This window comes from Rattus norvegicus, chromosome 6 (assembly GCF_021556685.1).
Source record: "Rattus norvegicus strain SHRSP/BbbUtx chromosome 6, alternate assembly SHRSP_T2T, whole genome shotgun sequence".
NCBI lineage: Eukaryota > Metazoa > Chordata > Mammalia > Rodentia > Muridae > Rattus > Rattus norvegicus.
In genome coordinates this window covers 13,971,281-13,992,676 of record NC_141539.1, presented here as the reverse complement: position 1 = coordinate 13,992,676, position 21,396 = coordinate 13,971,281, and the positions used below count along the sequence as shown (strand labels likewise).

Genomic DNA, 21,396 nt, shown 5'->3' with positions numbered 1-21,396 from the left:
GCCTCTCATCTCATGCCTGGGATTAAAGCAAAAACATAGTCAGATAACATAACTGGGTTTGTTAAGAAACGAAAATTGTCACTACCTTTCCCCTTTTAGTCTAAAAATGGCTTTTTCTCTAATATTAATAAACTATATATACTAAGAACAGTCATGAGGTCCATCAAGTAAGAATTATATTTACAACGGCCAGGCCGCATGTATTTAGCAACCTTGGAGAAAGAACTCCACTATCTCTTTTATCCTGGTGAGTCTTAAAGTTCTGTGTCTAAATCTCTTCCTCATCATAATACATCTTTTTTACCCTGAAGCACTTTCTTACGTCCTTTACAACTTGAGTCTGTATGTCTTTGATCTTTCATAAGGAAAACTGTGAGTCTATAACTATCTAGACTTCAACCCCGACAGAGACCTGAGAAGGATAAATATTACCCGTGTACACAGGTCATGCAGAGCAAGCCGCTTCCTAAACTATAACAAATGTTAGAGACAGCTGGCTGCCTGGTCAGTCACCCAAGGCTCCTCTGTATCACTGAGGCATACATCTTTGTCCTATAACCCCATAATATCTGACAGACTTTTCTATGAGGCAGGAATTTTGAAGGACTGGACTACCTTACTAGACTGCGAGGTTAGGAAGCTGACTTTCTGGTGTCCTGCTTGTCCACAGTTTGGACAGCCTGCTATTAAATTCCATGTGAAAATTCTTCTTTGAAGTAGATTGGGGGTGCCACCAGGAGCCAATGTGTCTCTCTGTCAGAAAAGCCTTTTATTATTAAAATATCCTAAATATTCTTTAGTTCTCTGAAGTATTTGAGGACTACCTACCTTCTCAGTGTATCTAAATGGACAAACGCTGTTGTTTCTAGCTATTGACTTTCTCCTTAACTTTGAAAACATATACAAGAGGCTAAATAAAGCTTATTTCCATAATTAGCTAAACCAGTACCTAACAAGACTACAAGTAAGATTACTTATAAGAGACTAACTGCCAACTTATATTCTAACTATCCTAAACAGTTTACACTATTAGCTTTCAAGGATTCTAACTTTATATTAACTTTTAAAATGAGTTGTGTACGTAGAGCACCTTTAAAAAGAATTGAAACATATATACCTTAGGTTGGAACAAAATAACCTATCAATATACAATAGTCCATACCAACGTAAAATACTTGAGATTGGTTTTCTTAGTCTAAAGGGAGACACAATAATTCACCTCTTATCCTATCATCTTATATCCCAACCCTTCTTACTGTAATAACCTTATGATTCTCAGGTGTTCTGATCTGAAATGGCTCCTACCTTGAGCTAGGGCCCCAAAGTTGCTTCCTGATGGTAAGAGATCACCTGTGTGTCCCTCCTGGGTCTACACTCACTTGTCCAATGATGTCCCTTACCACAGCATCTGCAAACCCTAGGAAGCCTAGGCATTCTTCCCAAGAACCCATTGCTATCAGACATGGCTTGTTCAGTTCTGTGTTGCAAAGTACATTGTGGATGTGTACATTTGTGAATACTTTCAAAATTTACAATTTGGTCACATCCTACTAACTGAAATGCCAGAGAGACAGACGAATGGTAGATAGCTAGATCTGTAGAACTCTGGGATGGATGGGTCAGTAGGAAGGGACAGATGGCATATAGAAAGGTGACTTGCAGAGGCCCATAGCCCGTATTCCTTAGCCTGAAAAGATAAAAGCCAATTTGTATAGGGTTGTTCTGATACAGCCATACCAGACATAGGGTGTCTAAGAGAATACTCCAGAGTTTCTTCTGAGCTTCATCTCCCACACATATGTAGACAAAAGGCTGCAGGTAGCCTCTGAGAAAAAACACATCACAGGTCTCGTTGCTGGGCCTAAGTCCTTCTGGATTCTTCATGGCTCCCCGGCCTTGTGATGAGAGGCACCAAGAGTCCTGTAGACTTAATACAGTAGAATGAGATCACTCTCCCAACAGGCAAAGGGACCTCTGCAGAGGGAAATATTCTCATGGGCCTATTTGGATTAATTCTGAAGGAAGGAACAGTGGTGTCTCTGTTCTTTACCAGAAACCCTCGTGCTATATAGCAATCTTACAGTCTCCCTGGTCACTTGGAAAATCACATCTGCACCCAGGACCAGAGATGCAACTCAGATCCCATTCATTTGACCAAATATCATTCAGCAAAGCAGATTTTCAAGAGAAGAAACAGAGTATAAAAATGAGTTTGTGAAAACAGCCTTGCTTCGCCAGTGGGAAAGAGCCTTCCCTTGTGATAATTACCGTTAGCATGGTGTTTTTACATTTTAAATGGGGACAAATGTCATGTTTCCCCCCCCCTTCTCCACGTGGCATTTCAAGTTCTGAGCAGAAGCAATAAGTTTTCCTCTGCCACACCATTTGGCACTTGCAAAATCATTGTTATAAGGAACACAGTGGATGGAGCTTGGATCTGGTTATGAGGAGGGACCGTCCTCAGAGACCTTCCTGCCATTAACCTCCAACTAACTTCCTCCAGGGATCTGGGAGGCGGATGCTGGGGGCCACAGTGAAGAGTTGCACCCCAATCTTGGGAGGTTGTTATTAGGATCCCTGGATATGGAGGACAAAGCAGCTCCTGGTTGAAGTTCCTACTCTGCACTACAGGCAGGGCAATCCAGCTCTGAGGCAGGCACTGCTGGGAGCCTGGCCACGTACCTGACACAAAGAAGGGGCCCAGAAATGATGGCCTTCCTGTCCCATTGTCACTCCTACTCCAAGTCTACCTGTCAGACCAACAGGTGACTTCTCCATGCTTTGAGAACACTACTGCCTTCAAAACGCCTTTCCTGGGTGTGCTTCCTTTATTGTACATATAGAGCTCTTGATTACACTCCTGGTGGACAGAACAACCATGTGCCCTGGGTTTGAATCCTCCATCATTCTTTATGTGGGTTTGGGCCCCTTGTGAGGGAGGTTGGATGATAGAAGCTACATTTGATAGGGGTGAGAAGTAGGTAAACTCTGGATATAAGACATGTTGAGAGTAGCTTTTCGCTACCCTGCCTTAGTTCCAGGAATAGGCTGTGTTACCAGCTCCCACCCAGATTCCATTGAATCCAGAGATAAAAGACACACACACACACACACACACACACACACACACACACACACACACACAGAGAGAGAGAGAGAGAGAGAGAGAGAGAGAGAGAGAGAGAGAGAGAGAAATGTTCCTTCTCAACTTTCCTTCTTGGCACAATTGCTGGGAGCTACTTTCTCCCGCCTAGAAAAGCATGCCTTTATCAATACTCTTAGCTCAGCACCTCCCACCTCCCTAAACATTAGTTTCTAAACTTCCCTCATCACCTGCCTATAGGATCGACCTGTGTAACAACTCCATTTTGAGATCTCACTTGACTGGTCAACTTTTCTCCATCAAAAGCCTGGTGAACTCTGTCTCTCCTTCCTTGTGTCTTTCTCTTTTCCTCTAGGGACCTGGAGGAAGTCCTGCCTATTCCTTCTGCCCAGCAATTGGCCCATAGCTTCTTTACTGACAGATCAAGAACCAATTCGGGAACAGGATTTTAGCATCAAAATTGCCCCCCAAAGACAGATAAGGACAAGCATGATGGCTACCATAGAAATTGGGCCTTTTTGTTGCATGAGTCAAGGACCAGGAACATTCTACAGTCAGAAACTAAACATTCCATCTGCTCCTGAAAAATATAACTCTGGATTATAAGTCATTTCATTTCCCCCTAATTTCCAGGCCACTAAACAATGAAGGCCTATTTCCTCAGTTCCTTTTCCCCACACCCACTGTACCATCAAGGAACAGAAAGAGAAGGAAGAGTCATGAACCTAATTGAGAACTATCTGACAAATTTCTATTTGCAAATTTCTTCCTAGTTGGCATTACCTTCTTACCTCATTTGCATATAAACAAACTAGTGAGATCCATTTCCTCACTTAGGTCCTGAAAACTCTGAGACACAGTCTCTTCATCAGCATGTTATCTCCAGGTCCCCTCTAGGTTGCCAACATCTTTGTTTTGCTTTATAAAATCTGTGTCTTGCTCTCTCTTTGTTGTCCATGTGTTTCATAACAACCTAAGAATCCAGCAAAGAAAGAAAATCTGTAACACATTTAAGGGTTGCAGTACAGGTGGGTGAGTGCTTGCCTAGCATGCATGAAGCCCTGGGCTTAGTCCCCAACACCATATAAGCCAGGAACAGCAGTGCACACCTGTAATCTCTGCACTTTGAAGATGGGGGCAGGAGAATCAAAAGTTCATTGTCATTTTCAGTGACACAGCAAGTCTGAAACCATTTTAGGATACATGAGACCCTGCAAAGAAAAAAAAAATCCAGACATCTGAAAGAAACCCAGGAGACACTGAAGAAGAGAGACTCAAGACTCATAGTCCTCTTCAGTAAAAGCACTCAACCTTGACAAGCTTCAAATTCATTTACTGGTTTTGATTCCTCTGGCAGTGAGTCAACTGACACATAGGTTTTCAACCTATGGATTGCAACTCCTTTGGCAATCCTCTGTCTCCAAAAATATTTCCATTACAAATTACAGTTATGAAGTAGAACAAAAATAACTGTATGATTTGGGGTCATCAGAACATGAGGAACTGCATTAAAAGGTCATAGCATTAGGAAGGTTGAGAACCACTGACCCTGAAGCAAGGTAGCTTGCTTATATTCTTATATAAACCTTGTTATACTGTTCTGAATGACTTGGAGGGCAATGGCAGGGTGATGGTGACTGAGCTAACCCTGGGACCTAAGAACATGATGCAATTACAAGTTAAGGAGTCTAGATTTAACCTGCCACAGTCTCAAGATGAAACACAGCCTGAGAAGCAGTTGTGGGAAGCAGAAGGGCCAGATGCCATAAACTAAAATGTGCTGGTGGCAGAGATTCTGCTTAGATGGTGAAGTGTGCGGGAAAGGTGTCTGCCTTCGGTGTCTGGGAGCTGGGACTGCAGTTTGATAGCCTTGAGTCCTACAGATTACCAAGTGTCAGCATCTAACTGGGAAGACTAAAAAATGCTTTGAGAGCACAAAGGTTTGGCGTTGGTAGACAGCTCCATTAATGAACCCCTTGACTCATCAGGGTGAGCATATTTTGCCTCCTCATAGTATAAGTACTCCCAAACTAATACCCCAGGATCACCTGCTTTGTGCCTAACCCCAGAGGGCTAAATAATTTGAGCAGTGAATTTCTTAGAATTTATTTCTCTGCCGAGCACCAGGATGAACATCCCTAAGACGCCAGTAGAAACAAATCCAGGCGTTCTCAGATTCCCAACTTAAAACAAACAAATGAGAGAAATAAGTTCATGGTATAATTGACAAATCACAGACCTTACTCTCTAGCCAAATATTGGTTTTTCCTTTTAAACTTGAGCTAGAATACTTATTCTTGGGTGAGAAAGACTTGTGGCTACTGTCCAAAGGCTGTTCTAAGTCATGTACTGCAATAAAATTATGAATTTTCAAACAAAAGCCACAAACTCGGATTGGCTTTCTGAGACCAAAGTTACTTTGACATTTCATAAAATGAAATAATTAGATTAATACCTCATTCCACTGTGGTGTAGTAGGGTTTTCCTGGTGTTCTACCAAACATTGACTGGATTCATCTCCTAAGAAGTTGGTGATCTAAATTCAGGACAGCTTTTGGCATTTTTTAAAACAGGATCTTACTGTATGGGTCTGAATGATCTGGAATTCAGTTTGTAGACTATGCTGGCCTTGAATTCACAGAGACTTCCAGTGATGAGATTAAGGGCATCCCACCATGCCTGGCCCTCAACTAAATAATTTACATAGCTTTATTTTTTTCCTTTGTGGCCATCCTGCCCTCTTTCTGGCTCATCAACTGATTCCTGCTCAGAACCCAGTGTTGAGGACCTTGTTGGTAGTAATCCTACCCTGGCTTCTCCTTGAATGTGGTTGAGGTCTGAGCTGGGAGAAGCTCTGTCCCAAGCCTGCCTGGTCCACCTGTAAGAAGTTCAGCCAGGAAGATCTGATTTGCATAAAAACTGAATCCTATTTTAGTCGAGACATCCAAAGGGCTAAATTTGCTGGTGGCACAAGAGAGTTTCAAAAGGGGACAAGGCTGGGAAGTTGGACACTTCCTGTAGTGAGGATAAGCGTAGGAAAAGACTAGTAGCCTGATGGGTTGACGCACACCCTCAGTGCCAGTGCTTGAGAGGGAGAAGATGTCAGTGAGCTCGAGGCCACTCTGGTCTGCAAAGAGAGTTCCAGGAAGAGTCAGGGCTACACAGAGAAACCCTGTCTTGAAAAACAGAAGTATGCAGCATCTAAAAAGATTTTAAAAAAATTACCTGCAAAGAAAGAGGAAACTACAAAATTAGAAATAAACTAAATAGAAACACCCATAAAAATGCCACAAATGATAAGGTCGGCAAGGCAAAACTATTAAATAATTAACATACCATGTGAACCCAAGAAAGTAAAAGAATGGCCAAGTATGTTAGGTAGAGATAGTAAATTGTACAAAAGACTGGAGTCAAACTCTAAATATAAAAACATCAATGTCCAGAAAGAAACATTAGATGGGACAAACAGATGTGGTGGGGCTTCTCGTGGGAAGATGGCTTCCATTTATCCCAGACAGCACATTGACAGACTAAACAAACAGTTGTATCCCCATGGAGCTTGGTGAACGACCAGAGAGGGATTATTTGCAGGAGAGTGGGTGAGGGGTTACTCGGACCAGGATGATGACTCATGCGTGGTTCATCACTGTGGATCCTGGCTCAGCTTGCAGGCAGCTGTACTGTGCGAAACTTCTTTGCTCATCCCCGTTTACTGCTCACAGCCTCAAGGAAAGGTTTTGTGAGTCTCTTGTGAGCTTTGTGACCCTGGTCACCCTCCCACTTCCCTCCAAGAGGGAAAGTTTCGATCTGAAGTAAAACAGCTTTACAAACAGAAAGGATGTCGCAGCAACAGGAAGTATCAGAAATGAGCCATGAAGGAGGGGTCCAGGGAAGTGGGATTAGAGGGCACATGGTTGCTGTTAGATAGACTGAAGAATCAGATTTAGTACAACCTGGTGACCGCAGCCGTTGATCATGTGTTGTGTATCTCAGTTCTGTCTGTTACAACTGATTCTTAGTAATCTCACTGTACATACATAAGACAAACTGTGTGGGTAATAGACATACTAACTAGCATGACTAATTTTTCTACAATGCATGCATAGATTAGATCAAGACATTGCACTGTAAATACACATAGACAAAACAGTCATCTGCTTTAGGCTGTCTTGTTAGGTTATATTACTGCGATAAAACACCACGAACAAAAGCAATTTGGGAAGAAAGAGGTAAATTTCATCTTACTGCTTACTCACAGCTAGGGCAGTGTGGTGGTTTGTATATGCTTGGCCCAGGGAGTGGCACTATCAAGAGGTATGGCCTTGTTGAGATGGGTGTGGCCTTGTTGGAGTAGTGTGTCACTGTGGCGTGGGCTTTGAGACCCTTGTCTTAGCTGCCTGCAAGACAGTCTTCTCCTAATGGCCTTCAGATGAAGATGTAGAATTCTCAACTCCTCCTGCACCATGCCTGCCTGGGTGCTGCCATGCTCCCACCTTGATGATAATGGACTGCCTCTGAACCCGTAAGCTAGTCCCAATTAAGTGTTGTTCTTGTAAGAGTTGCCTTGGTCATGGTGTCTGTTCACAGTAGTGAAACCCTAGCTAAGCCAGGCAGGAACTCAAGGCAGGAACCTAGATACAGGAACTAAAGCAGAGGCCATGGAGGACCCTGCTTAATGCTTGCTCTCATGGTTTGCCCAGGTTTTCTTATACATCCCATGGGTAGCACCAACAACAACATACTGAGCCCTCACATATTAATCATGAATCAAGAAAATGCTTTGGAGACTTACCTACAGGCAGTCTGAGAGAGACCTCTCAGCTGGAGTTGTTCTTCCCTGATGACTCCAGTCTATGTTAGGTAGAAAAACAAAACAAAACAAAAAATAGGGCATAAGCTTTAAAAGACTTTTAAGGCCATGGGAGAAAAGGAATGTCAGCAAAGAAAACAAACAAAGCAAATTTATTTGGAGAAAAAAAAGAGAACAAAAATACTGTTTGAAAAACATTCCCAAAACGATACAAACTGTAGGTCTACCAAACCAAAGTTTCAACAAACCCCAAGCAAAATAAACATCATGAATACAAGGAAAGGAGGGGCTGACCAGAGAACTAGCCAAGCCCAAGCATGGAGACCACCGTTCAGATCCGTAGCAGACACAGAAATGTCTGTGGGCATGGCAGTCTGCCTGTGCTCCAAGGGCTTGGGGAACGGAGACAGAATCCTTGGGGCAAGTTGTCTGTCTGGACTAGCCAATGCAGTGAGTTCTGGGTTCAAGTGAAGGACCTTGCCTTGGCTTATTAAATAGAAAATAATGGAGGAAGAGAGCTAACATCAGCCTCTGACCATCACACACACACACACACACACACACACACACACCATATTCACATACACCATACATAGATACACACATACACACACCACACATACACACATATACACACATCATACATACACACCACACATATATACATATACACACACCATACACAAATACACACATACCATAGATACACACACATGCACACACCACACACATAAGCCATACACACATACACACACAATACACACACTCACCACACAAACATACCGTTCACACACATACGCACACTACACACACACCACGTACACACCACACACATACACACACAGATAAACACACACCATGTACACACACACACACCAAACACACATACCACATACGTTTACCATACCACACACACACATACACATCACACGCACACATTCACACATACCACACATCACACACACACACTATATACCACACACACACCACATAAGAAAGTACTTATTTTGTAATTTTTTATGTCTTTTTCATTTCCCTTGTGTTAAAATTCCTTTCTCATTCTTGAACTGATATTACTGAATGTTTGGACATTTTTCTAGATATTTTTGTTACATAGTTTAATATAATTCCATTATGGCCAGAGAACATATTTCATGAGGCTTAAAACCTCCACAAAATGTTAGCTAACCAAATTCAACTGCTTATGGAAAATACTATTTGTCAGAATCGTGTATAATTTACCCCTCGATGGATGTAAAAGCAGTGCATGTATATAAATCAACAAGTGCGATCTGCTATGTGAACAGTGAAAGCTGAAAACGAGTCTTCCTCTCGGCAGGCGTGGAGACTTTGACAATATTCAGCTTCCTTTGATGACCACAGTTCCCGACAAACTGGGCACAGACAGAGGTGATACTCCTCACAGCTGCAAGCCCCAGCTAACGCCACCCTGAAGGGGGTGACGCTGCAGCACACAGCGGGCTGAAGCAAGGCTGGGAAAACATTTGCATGATTCTGAAGAAGGATTTCCAGGCAAAGAAGCCGGAAAATAACTCACACCGTCTGTTTGCCAGCTTGTGGCCTCACCTTATCAGTGTCTCAGCATCGGAAATCGCGAAAGAACAGAACTTAGCACTATGGTAGGCTCTAGACCCCGCCTAAGCTGATAAGGATGCTGTATGAAGCTCTGTGGTGCAGTTCCTTAGAAGCCAGCCGTGTCGTGTGACACTACCAACTCACCTATATGAAATCTGTTACCAGGTCAAAGCAGCGTCTTGATGATTTCAACAGCAAGTGCCTGAGTGGGCAGTTTTTCCAATAAAAAACTGAGAGCCACAAAGACTTGGGGAAAGACATCTAAATTGACATTACTATCAATCAAATTCAAACCTTGTGAAAAATTTTAGATTTTATAAGCATAGCAACTTTGTTTAAAAGACAAAAAACTAAGGTTTTCCCTTTTTTATTTTTTTATTCTCTCATACATCACATCCTGACCACATTTCCCTTCTTCCCAGCATCCCTCCTCCCTCCCCTCTCCTCCATTACCCTTCAAAAAAGCATCAGGCTCCCCGGGACATCATTCAAATGTGGAATAACAAGTTACAAAAAGACTAGCACACAGCCTCCTGTCAAGGTTGGTGAAGGCACCCCAGTAAGAGGAAAAGGGTCAAAGAGCAGGAAAAAGACTTAGAGACACGGCCGCTCCCACTTGACACCAAGCTACACGACCATATGAAAAACCTAGCCCAAACCCATACAGGATCAGTGATTGTTGGTTCAGTCTCTGTGAGCCCATATGAGCCCTGCTTAGTTGATTCTGTGAGTTGTGTTCTCATGGTGTCCTTGACCCCACTGACTTCTACAATCCTACCTCCTCCCCCTCCTCCTCCTCCCCCTCCCCTTCCCCTCCCCCTCCTCTTCTTCCTCCTCCCCTCCTCCTCCCCCTCCTCTTCTTCCTCCTCCCCCTCCTCCTCCCCCCCCTCCTCCCCCTCCTCTCCCGGGTTTCCAGAGCTCCTCCTAGTGTCTGGCTGAGGATCTCTGCATCTGTTCCCATCAGTTACTGGATACACATCTCTGATGACAACTGGGGTAGGCACTGGTCTTTGAGTATAGCAGAATACAATTAGAAATCATTTCACAGACTTTTTTTGCCAGTAATACTTGGTTCTATTCTGGGTCTCTGGGATGTCCAGACTCTGGTTCTTGACCATCTAGGCAGCGTCAAGCATGGGCTCCGTCTTATGGAGTGAGCCTCAGGTTGGACCAGTCATTGGTTGGCCATTCCCACAAGTTCTGTACCACTACTGCCCCAGCACATCTTTCATGCAAGACAGACTGTGGGTTAAAGGTTTTGTGGCTGGGCTCATGTCCCACTCCCAATGCTGGAGGTCTTGCTTCAGTATAGAAGATGTCTGCTGGCTAAGGCTCTGCATCCTCCATTACTAGGGTCACCCTAGTAGATTCCAGAGAGTTTTCACTCCACTGAGTTTCCACATTGCCCCCCAAGTGTCCCCCAGTTCCAGCTGTCTTCCCCAGTAGTTTACCCCCATCCATCTCCACGTCCCCACTCAATATTTTCTGTTCCCATCTCCATCCACCCCCAGTCCACCCACAAGTTCTATTCTATTTCTCTTTCCCTGGGAGATCCATGTCACCCTCCCCTCCTGCCTTGAACCCTCCTTGTTGTTACTTAGCCTCTCTGGGTCTGTAGATTGTAGCGTGGCGATCCTTGCCTGCAAATTTCATGACGTCATTGTTTTTACATGCTAAATGACACCCCCCCCAATGTGGAGATGTACCACATCTCCTTTATCCTTTCTTCAGTTGAGGGGCAGCCAGGTTGTTTCCAGTTTCTGACTATCATGAGTAAAGCAGCTATAAACATAGTTGAGCAAGTGTCATTGTGGTAGGACTCATTTTATAAGGTCACGGTCACTCTGATACCCAAACCACACAAAGAGTCAGCAAAGAAAGAGAATTACAGACCAATTACCCTCATGAACATAGATGCAAAAGTAGTCAACAAAACACTCGCAAACCAGAATAAGGTTAAGATACTTTTGGTTGTTTCCAGCAACCCACTCCTCCCTCAGGAAATTATTGATTCATATGCAGAATACTCAGATATGCCCAATAAAAATAATCCATGATGTTTTAACAATGTTAACCACATAAAGTCACATGTTATGTATTTTATCTTCCTGTATATATTAGTTTTGAAGATAAAATATTTCCTATTTTTTAATTTGACTTATGACTGCATATACACAGATGCCATCAATTTATATTTTGTAATGGAATTTTGGGTAGACCTCTATAGAAACAATAAATATAACAAAAACATTTTAAATAGAAATAAAATTAATAAATCATGGTTGGATTGTTCACGTAAGTAAGAAAGTTCAACTATCCAATGCTATGAATGAAAACAGAGGCACCACTACAGATCCTACAGAGATAATGCTCTCAGTCATATCTCAGAAGAAATAGGTTAAACAGGAAAACAGTAATTTTGAAAATGTGAAAGAAATGGAAAATTTCCTAGATAAAATAAGATGTGCTAGAGTGATTGGTCAGCAGTTAAAAGCACTTGCTATTCATGCTGGGCATGGTGGTGCATGCCTTTAATTCCAGCACTCAAGAGGCAGAGGCAGGAGCATTTCTGTGAGTTATAAGCCAGCCTGGTCTACAAAGCAAGTCCAGTACAGCCAGGGCTCAAAACACACACACACACACACACACACACACACACACACTTGCTGTTTTGACTTGCTGTTTTTACAAAGGACCTCAGTCTAATTCCCAGCACCTATATCAGGATCCAACCCTTTCTGATCTCCATGGGCCCCTAAACATATGCACGTACACATATGAAAATGCACACATAAATAAATAAATATTAAAATATGTTAAAACTGATAGGAAAAATAGAAAGTTAAACACCGTTCAAGAAACAACTTATAAATCTTCTAACAAAAATTTTAGGTTCAGATGCTTACCAGTGAATTATATCCCTTATTTAATTAAGATCATTTAGGAATCTCCCACAAATTTTCATAGTATCAAAAGAAAGACAAGCTTTGAAAGAATCTCTCGGCCCAACAAGTTCTTAATATCAAACTGTAACCTAGGGTATTTTAAGAAAGGAAAATTACAAGCCTATGTTACTCATACATGTAGATAAAAATATCCTATGCAAGTGAATGGGTTTATTCATGCACCTTCAAGTCCACTGACCCACACAAGAATGTTTTTCAGTGTTGGGATTGTTCTATTGCATGGTAGACCAGAACTCTGCAACTGAGCCATGTCTCCTGCCTCAAATAAGGATTTTAATAGCATATGCCTCATATCCTCAGGAATCTCTGGGCTACTCAAATTGTGTCTTCTGAGGACTCAATCTGGAAAAACCAATATGCCTGTGGTCCCAGGTCACCTCAGGGCTTCAGACAGTCCTAAAGTGGTTGCCATCCCTAGAAGTCCCCATCTCTTAAACTCAAGCCCCCGTCCTAGTGTAAGTACACTTTCAGCTCCAGAGCAAGCCCCCAGCATCCTCCCCTCATACCCTGAACCACATGCACTGCTTGTCACATTCTGCTGGTGCTTTGCTATCTGCCCATACCACAGATTGAGTATTTGGACTGTAGCTTAAATATCATATTCCTCATACCCAATTAGTACCTGCATTATTTGAAGAGTGGCTTCAAAACTCTCAAATCCAGCTCTCATAATCCTCATTTTTCTTTGATGATTTTTGTGTTTCTTAGAAAAGATACAATAGAAAATGAAAAGCAAAACTTCCAAACAGCATACATTAATTTCCCCGGAATCTGTAGAGGGATATGCTTCATGACTCATAGCGGATGTCTGACCCCAGAAAGTCCCAAATGCTACATATGAAGTGTTTACACCTTTTGTTTGCCATAGCCAAGCAGCCAACATCATTACTCATGCTTCAGGGCCATTGTTAAATAAAATAAGGATTAACCATAAGCCCTATGATAAAGTAAGGTCAAGATGATAACTGACAGGAACCAAGTGTCTAAGAGGCAGATAGTCCATGTAGTGTGGGTACTCTGGATAAAGAAACAAACATTTCAAGTAGGAGAAAACAGGACACATGGTTCCATCATGCTCCCTGAAATAGCAGCTTAAGTCTTATGAATTATTTGTTTCTGGAATTTTCCACTTAATATTTTCAGTCCATGGTTACTATGAGTAACTGGAACCTAAGAAAGGAAAGCCCTGGGTGAGGAGTGGCCGCTGCTGGGCAGCCATTGTTGAGGGAGAAGATGAGTTACTAATTGCTTTAGAACAAAAACTCATCATGACAAGAGAACAAAGGAGAGAAGACTGGTAGGGAGGGGTCTCAGGCAAAAGCGATAAAGCCTCTTAGCCAGACAACTCTGTGATCAGTTGATATAGAAACAGGAAGTCTGTATAGTCACCAGTTTTCCTGGAGTGAAACTCCCACCGTACGACTATGGAGACTACAGCAGAGCACAGCCAACAGAAGCTGAATGGTCGCCATGCGTATGATTTTAAATTTCCTAGTAACCACATAATAAGATAGCAGGGAAAGAAATAAAGGCTAATCTTAATAACATGCTTTGGCTAACCCAATATATAAAAGGATTATCATTTCAACACATAGTTTAACATCAAAGTGTAGTGGTTACTTTTAATGGCAGCATGACTGAGTTCCTTAAGAAACAGTCCTGGACATCTGTGGAGGTTTCCCCAAAGTGATTAAATCACAGGGGCTTCACCATCATTAATAGATGACGTCATTAATGGATTCATAATGTGACAGCATTGTTGGAAGACAGTGATAGCAGGAGGTGCCACTTACTGGAGGAATGATCGGGACATGTTCCTGGGGTTATATTTTATCTTAGCCACTTTCCTCTACATTCTGGTCCACTATGGCATCAGCTGCTGTATTCTCCACTATCTCTTTCCTGCCGTGATGGACACCTCTGAAACCATAAGCCCAAATAATTCCTTCCGGAGTTGTGTCTGATGAATATCTTCATCACAATAACAAGAAAAATCGCTAAGGCAATGTGATGTGTTTAATTACAGACTCTTTCACTGCCCCAAAGAAACCTCATACGTACCAAGCAAGAGGACATCCCCACTCTCTCTCCTCCTGCCCTTGACTCCCATGATTCTCTCTCAAAGCCCCGCCCCCCACACCCAGTGTGGCAAATTCTCCACCAGGTCCAGCCTGGGTGCTTGCTTTCATTTGCTGCTGCTTCTGAGCTAACTCTCACCGTGTAGTCCAGCTGAGCTTGAACACAGTCTTCCTGCCTCTGCGTCTGTCGCAGAGGTTATCATTAACTGCCCACACGCGGTTATCGTTCCCTTTTCTGTTCAAAAGAACGTCATCATTTAATGCAACCCTAGTCAGTGGTTCTTGCCGTCCTGCCTGGAGCTACAAGTCCTCTCAGACAGTCTTTTCTGTGTTTTTCCTATGCTTAACTCTAGCAGTTTCGAAGCTTCAGGTCTTACGCTGACGTCTTTGATATCGTTTGAAATGAGTATTGTACAGGGCAAAAGATGGGGGGTCTAGTTTCAGTATTTTGTGGATTTCCACTTTCCCCAGCAGCATTTGCTAACCATGCTGTCTTCTCTCCAGTGAATATTTTTTGCTACATTTGTCAACTATAAGGTAATTGAAGTTTTTTTTTCTTTTCTTTTTTTTCTGGGTCTTCCACTCTACTACATTGCCTGGCATGCCTTTTTGTTCCAGAAAGCACGCTGGCTGTGTTACTGTCACCATGCACCATAATTTACTCCAAGTTCTGTGCATTATAAACACATCTACATTACAGTTCTATGTGCAGACTGGATGTACACGTACAAAACCCAGGCTCAGTGGAACAACTTTTAACTTTGATACGTGTAGTTTGATACTCTGATTCTCTCCAGTCTATTCCATTTAATTGAGAAAAATATTTTCATGTCCCATTGAACTGAATTCAAGACAAAACGTAGTCATGATTTGGACCAGGGCCTTGGAACATGGAGTAAGAGTGTGTCCAGGCCTCTCACAGTCCCACTGGTGGGTGTCACAACCATCAGATTCACCGTCAGGAATGAAGGCAGCTCCAGAAGTACTTTTGTCTTGGGGTGCTAGGAACAGAACTGGAAAGGCAAGGGTCCTGGCCCCAAGCCCATGCCCAGTCCGGGAAGCCCATGTAAACACCGCAGTCAGAGATGATTTTCTAAGACCCATTGGATCTTGGAGAAAATAGAGTATCATTGTCTGGAAAGGAAGAAAGAAAATCAGTGCAGGCTTTAGCAGGAGGCACTAAAGTACATATACTTAAACACTGAGGAAACTATCTAAGCTTTTCATGTGGTCAGGTGGGACTAAAATGGGTCGATTTCATAAGACTCCAGTGTCTGAAACTCAATATCCAATGTCTAATGCACCAGGCAGAGCAAGATACTTGAGTGCGTCAGTAAAATGCTGCTCTCTTCCCAGCTCTCGGGTCCTTCCCGAGTCTCATCCTTTGGATCAAATGCAGGTGGGGTGCCCTCCACGGTGCCTGTCCGGTGCAGTGAGAGGCTCAGTGGAGAGGGACATGGAAAAGGCAGTGAGAAGGGTTTGGGGGATGATGTAAGCTTGTTCCTGGTTTTTTTACATCCCCTACATCCCCTTGGCTGTGGCTCATTTCAGCCACGACTCCTCCTCATCCCAAGTCTCTGTGAAGATGTATGCAGCAGGCCCACAGCCAAGGTAGAATGCTGGTGGAGGAAGCAGAAGTGAGTCTATGCTTTCTAATCTGCTCATGCTCAGGGGTTGACTTGTTCCCCCAACAAGTAGAGGAGAGGGGCTGAGTCCCACATACAGCTTATGATAACACACCAGAGTTAGAGAGAGACAATGCAGGATGGTGGGGGAAGAGGAAGAGAGGTCTCCCTCTCCTACTGACATGTGGAATCAAGATCGTGTCTCCAACAATTACAAGGTGACAGTTGAGATGACAGCGCTATGACCAGATAGATGGTCTGTTCACTGGGACATAACACAAGGCATGTTCCAGACCACAGGCTGCAGCAAGCCCATGTGTGGAAGGACAACTGTCAGTGGTGTGGAGGGAATTATGAAGCATCCGTGTGGGACTTTGAAGGATGTGTGCACTTGTTCCAAGAAATGGAGGCACTGGAGAGATCATAAGGAAAGAGGCCATGGCCAGGAACACATTTCTCGCCATGAAGACTGACATCTCATGGTGGAACTGTCCTCTCAGGAATGAAGGTTTCTACAGAGACGCATCTCATAATCTGAATGTCAAATGACTAGGGCAGTGGATCACAAGTGGAAGTTTCCCATGACTCTCATGCTTAGAGAAGGAAAGGGCTCCAGCAAAATGAAGAACTATTTCCCAAAGATTAGACACAGTTCTAATTAGTCAGAATACCTTACAGAATGAGACTAATCTCACAGGTCAATGGTGGGCAAGACCATATGCTGACCAGGACTGCTTACATGTATATATCACTGGCCTTCTATGTAAACTTTAACCTTACTTCCAGACCCTGGAGACAGTTGGGGGGTTAGAGGGTCACTAGATCTCTTTGTCCCTCTTTTCCACATGGCTACACTGGCTAAGTCTCCATTTTCTGCTTTTCATTGTTATTTTGGCTGTTTTAATTGGCTTCTCAAGGGTAGGTGGCCAAATTTGTCTTCTTGGGGTACAGACTGTGACCCTTAGTTCAGCAGCAGGGAGACACACCCCAAGAATGCCTAGTTCTTTCTATGTCACAAAACCAGGCACACCTATCTCTTAGGTAGTGAAATAAAATGAACTTATTAGCTACAGAGAGGGATAACCAGGTGACAGATATACCTGGCACTCTGTAGACTGTGCCACTTGAAAAGAAGTTCAGCCCAGAGGAGCTGTCGCTGCCTTCAGATGTGAGGCTGACTGTGGTCCCAGGGTCTCACAGGGTGTGTTTGGTAGTTGACCCCAACCATGAAAACGTCTGACCCGGTTCCTTGTGAAACCAATCCCAGAGATTCCCTTCTGGAATCTTCCATGATGCTCTTCGGTGAGGTGTATGCAACCTTAAGAGATCCAGTAAGGGAGGCGGCAGGTGCTGACCTGTGTTCTCTGACATTTCCTCATTGTTCTCTCCTCTGGGATGTCTGCACATTTCACTGACCTCCGCTCTAGGACAGTCAGCTCTTAACAAGCGTAGACGTGCTCCAACTCGCTGCCCAAGAAATCCATGGCCGTTATAGACATCAGGCCATCCAACTGGAGGTGCGTTTCAGTGAGAAACACAGGCTGAAGGAAAAACAGGCACAAGAGAGAAATCAAGAACTAAGCCAGGATGTGAGTGAGAGAGACTGCACATGATGGTGGAATTCCCTACGGTGAATTCACAGAGCCGATGCCACTCCCAAGTTTTCCAGTTTCTAAAGATTACGCCTACGCCTTCGTGGGACACTGGGGCTGGGAAGACTTTTCTCCTGCTCCTAATCTTGTGGGCTGGAATGAGCTCCACCTTCCATAAAGGTCCACGTTGGCTAGAACAATTCATTTCCATCCCTTGACGGTGAGCTTTGGTACAAGTCACAGGTCAACTTGTCCAAGTTTTTGGAAGCGCAAACCATTGCAGTCCGAGTCTGCAAGCATCTGGCCGTCTGTAGTCTGTTATTCCTGGGAACCCACATATAAAAACAGGATATGATGACAGACATCTGTAGTCATACAGGGAGATGGTAGTCAGGGACAGGAGAATTGCCCAGAAACCTGAGGGCAAGGTAATCTAGAAAATGCAGCCCAGCAGAAACAATAAGGAAGATCCTGTCTCAATAAAGTAGAGGACAGAACCAATTCCTACAACTTTTCCTCTGATCTCCACACAGTTACTTGCCTGGACTCATATATCTCTCTCTCTCTCTCTCTCTCTCTCTCTCTCTCTCTCTCTCTCTCTCCCCCCCCCTCTCCCTCTTTCCCTCCCTCCCTCCCTCAAACACACACACACACACACACACACACACACACACACACTTTAACTTAGATGCTTTCAAATGTCCTTCTGGAAATAATAATAGCCCTGAGTTTTAAGCTATACTATGAGAGAAAAGCTTGATGTCTGTATAACCCATTGTTCAAGGAAAGGGACCATGAATCATCAGCCAAGAGCAGAGTGGGGCCAGTGTTCTCATTGCCAAGTTAAAGAATCTAATCAGGCTTAGAGCCAGCACCAAGCTCAGGAAAGGCTAACAAGAGCAGCACTTGCCCAAAGGAGTTATTCTACACCTCTTCTCACTTGTGAGAAAATTCTGAAAGTCACATGCTCTAGAGATCAGATACTAGCAGAGTAGCTTAGACAAATGTTCTAAGCAGCCGTTACCGACTGCTCACTAAGACCCCAACAATGAATGTAGGACACAGGACACTGGGATTCTAATACTGGCTCCTAGCTTTAAAAACAATCCCATGGCCTCATCAGTAAGAGCCAAATACAGTTATCTTCACACGGTACAAAGTGACAGTGCTGGCAGGGCCGAGGGGGTGTAGAACAAAATGATATTCTAAAGGGCTTGGTTATCCACACTCTGAATTGTCTTTGATAATAGTTACTTGTGCCCACAATCCTTTTGATGACATAAAAAGAAAGTTCTAAGGAACTGTCGTGTGTTTTCCCTCCCACCTCACTGTCTAGACAGTTCGCTCAGCTCACCCCATAAACCCTAAAAGTCAGCTTCATTTTTCCAACCTGTACAAGTACCGCACTGAATTCGGCCGTCCCAAACCATCACTGGCAATTTCAACTTAAGTGGCCATAGATCGGTTAATTCTTTCCGACCCCAAGAAGTTGTGATATTATCCCAGTAGAAGGCACAACACATGCTTTTCAAGCTGGGCTCGTTCGTGGGCGAGTGAAAGAGCCAAGCTCCCATCTTTGCATCTAGATCAGTGGGCTTGGGGAGCAACTCAAAATCGTCTTCGGGGTGGTTAGAGGGCGGGAAGTATCCGGGGAAACACCTTCCACCCTCCTGCGATGGGGGAGAGCAGGATGCAGAGTCCAGCATTGCAGGTAGCAGAGGGGTAGCTTAATCACGAGTTAACTTACTTGACTCTTACTTTATTCAAGGAGTTGCATTTGATGTTGCACATAAATTATTCCATGCGAGCGTTTGTCATTTATTCTAGTCATTCTCCTAGAAAGGTGTCCTACCCAGCCCTAGTCTTAAGATGGGGAAGCAGAAGCTCTGGGAAATGTATACACTCACCCAAACGACAGAGCCCGTAAGGAGCAACTTAAGCATCGGCTCCGCACTGCCAGTTGCTAAAACCCAAAGTCTTTCCAATTCCCCAGGCTTCCTCGCCATTTTTTTTTCAAGAAAGCTGTAAGTTGCCCCCACAAATGCTATACCAATGAGGAGAGAAACAGACATTTAAATTTCGACTCAGTGTGTCACATAAACCATACGATGGTTACAAAGCCTAGCTGCAGACCTACGAGGTAATGAGTGAGTCTGAATCACTGTAGAGGAGCCACTCCTCTGGGTATCAAGTTAAATTAGACTATCTCAATACAAAAAAAATTAAAATAAAATAGATCGAGTCTAAGAAATGAGAGAAAAGTTGAATTAAAGTTTCTTAGGTTAAGTGCCTTCTCTATGTTGCACCATGTTTCAGGAGAAACAGGAAAAGGCTAGAATTGGTTATGTGGAAGGAATCTCTGTTTGAGTTCAGCATCAAAGGAAAGTCAGATGTCAGAAAATGCGGGTAAAAAGAGTCCATTGTTTTGTCTTGTTATTAATGGAGGAAACGGGACATTCAAAAGATACAGAGAAGTCTTAGCAAAATCAGAGCACTCCCCTAATGTAGGAAGAGAGACCCGGGTGCTCCCTAACATAGAGAAAAAACTAGGAAAAGTACACCGAGGCCGATTATAAGGATTTGAACGGACACAGAAGTGAGCTACAGACGAGACGGAAGCATCTCCGCGTTCTCTGACCTCCTACACCCTGGGTCCCTTGACCTGAAGTACACTTGGTAGCAGCTTTGGGAGCTGGAACACTTCTAGATGGAACCATACCCGGACCTCAATGCTCGACAGATCATGGCCGCCAGACTCTAAAGGAGGAGAAAGTTGAGGCTTGGTTCATCCAGCGATCCTTGGAGCAGGGGCTGCGCCCTCCCTTGGCCAGGCCGCAGCAGTCTGCCCGGGACAATACCTCTTCTCATTCCCACAAAGCCCTGCTGCCAGCCGCCACCCGGAAGTCCAGGCTCATTCCCGTCCATCCGCCTGAGTCCTCAACCAGCTGTAAGCACAGATGCCGATCCTCCTTCCCCATGGGGCCACTTCAAAACTGCTTCCCCCAACCTCCCCTCCCTTTCAGACTCCTGGCTGCACCAAACTCTCCAAGTGGTGGATGGATTTCAGAAACCTAAGAGTCAATGTTTGAGTACCTGTGTGCCAGGACAGATGGCACTGGACAGAAATGGTGTGGCAGATGCTGTCTCCAACTGGACCCGCAATAGAACCTGGAGGGCCACACCCCACAGAGGTCCATCTCAGCCTCCCTTCAAAGGTCAAAGGTAGCGATACTTTAGGCTAGCTTTCAACTCAGTATGTCGGACAGTATGACACTGACTTCCTGCCTCCTTTCCCAAGGCACGATTACAGACTGATAAGTACCGCCAGAACAACCATCTCCCGTGAGATTAACTGGTCAGCACTGCTAGCTTCGGTTTTCTCTGTGACCTTGACCATTCATTTTGTGCCAGTGAGTATTTTATTGGGTTTGGTTTTTTTTGTTTTGTTTTGTTTTTTTAGTATTTTGGGTCTATTGGGGTTCTGAGGCACCTGCTTAGGGATATAGATCTGGGAGTAGCACATTGATAAAATGAAGTTGTTGATAAATAAAACTGTTTTTAAAAAGGATTTGAACAACTAAGAGATTTACATTTTAGCTTATTGTATTGGGAAACTTTTGCATCTT

General features: G+C 43.8%; 1 pseudogene; it reads left to right on the top strand.

Moving 5' to 3' along the window:
* The window catches only part of LOC148005044 (uncharacterized), a 36,702-nt pseudogene extending 15,782 nt beyond the window's left edge, over positions 1-20,920 (top strand).
* Positions 20,921-21,396: the final 476 nt, after the last annotated feature.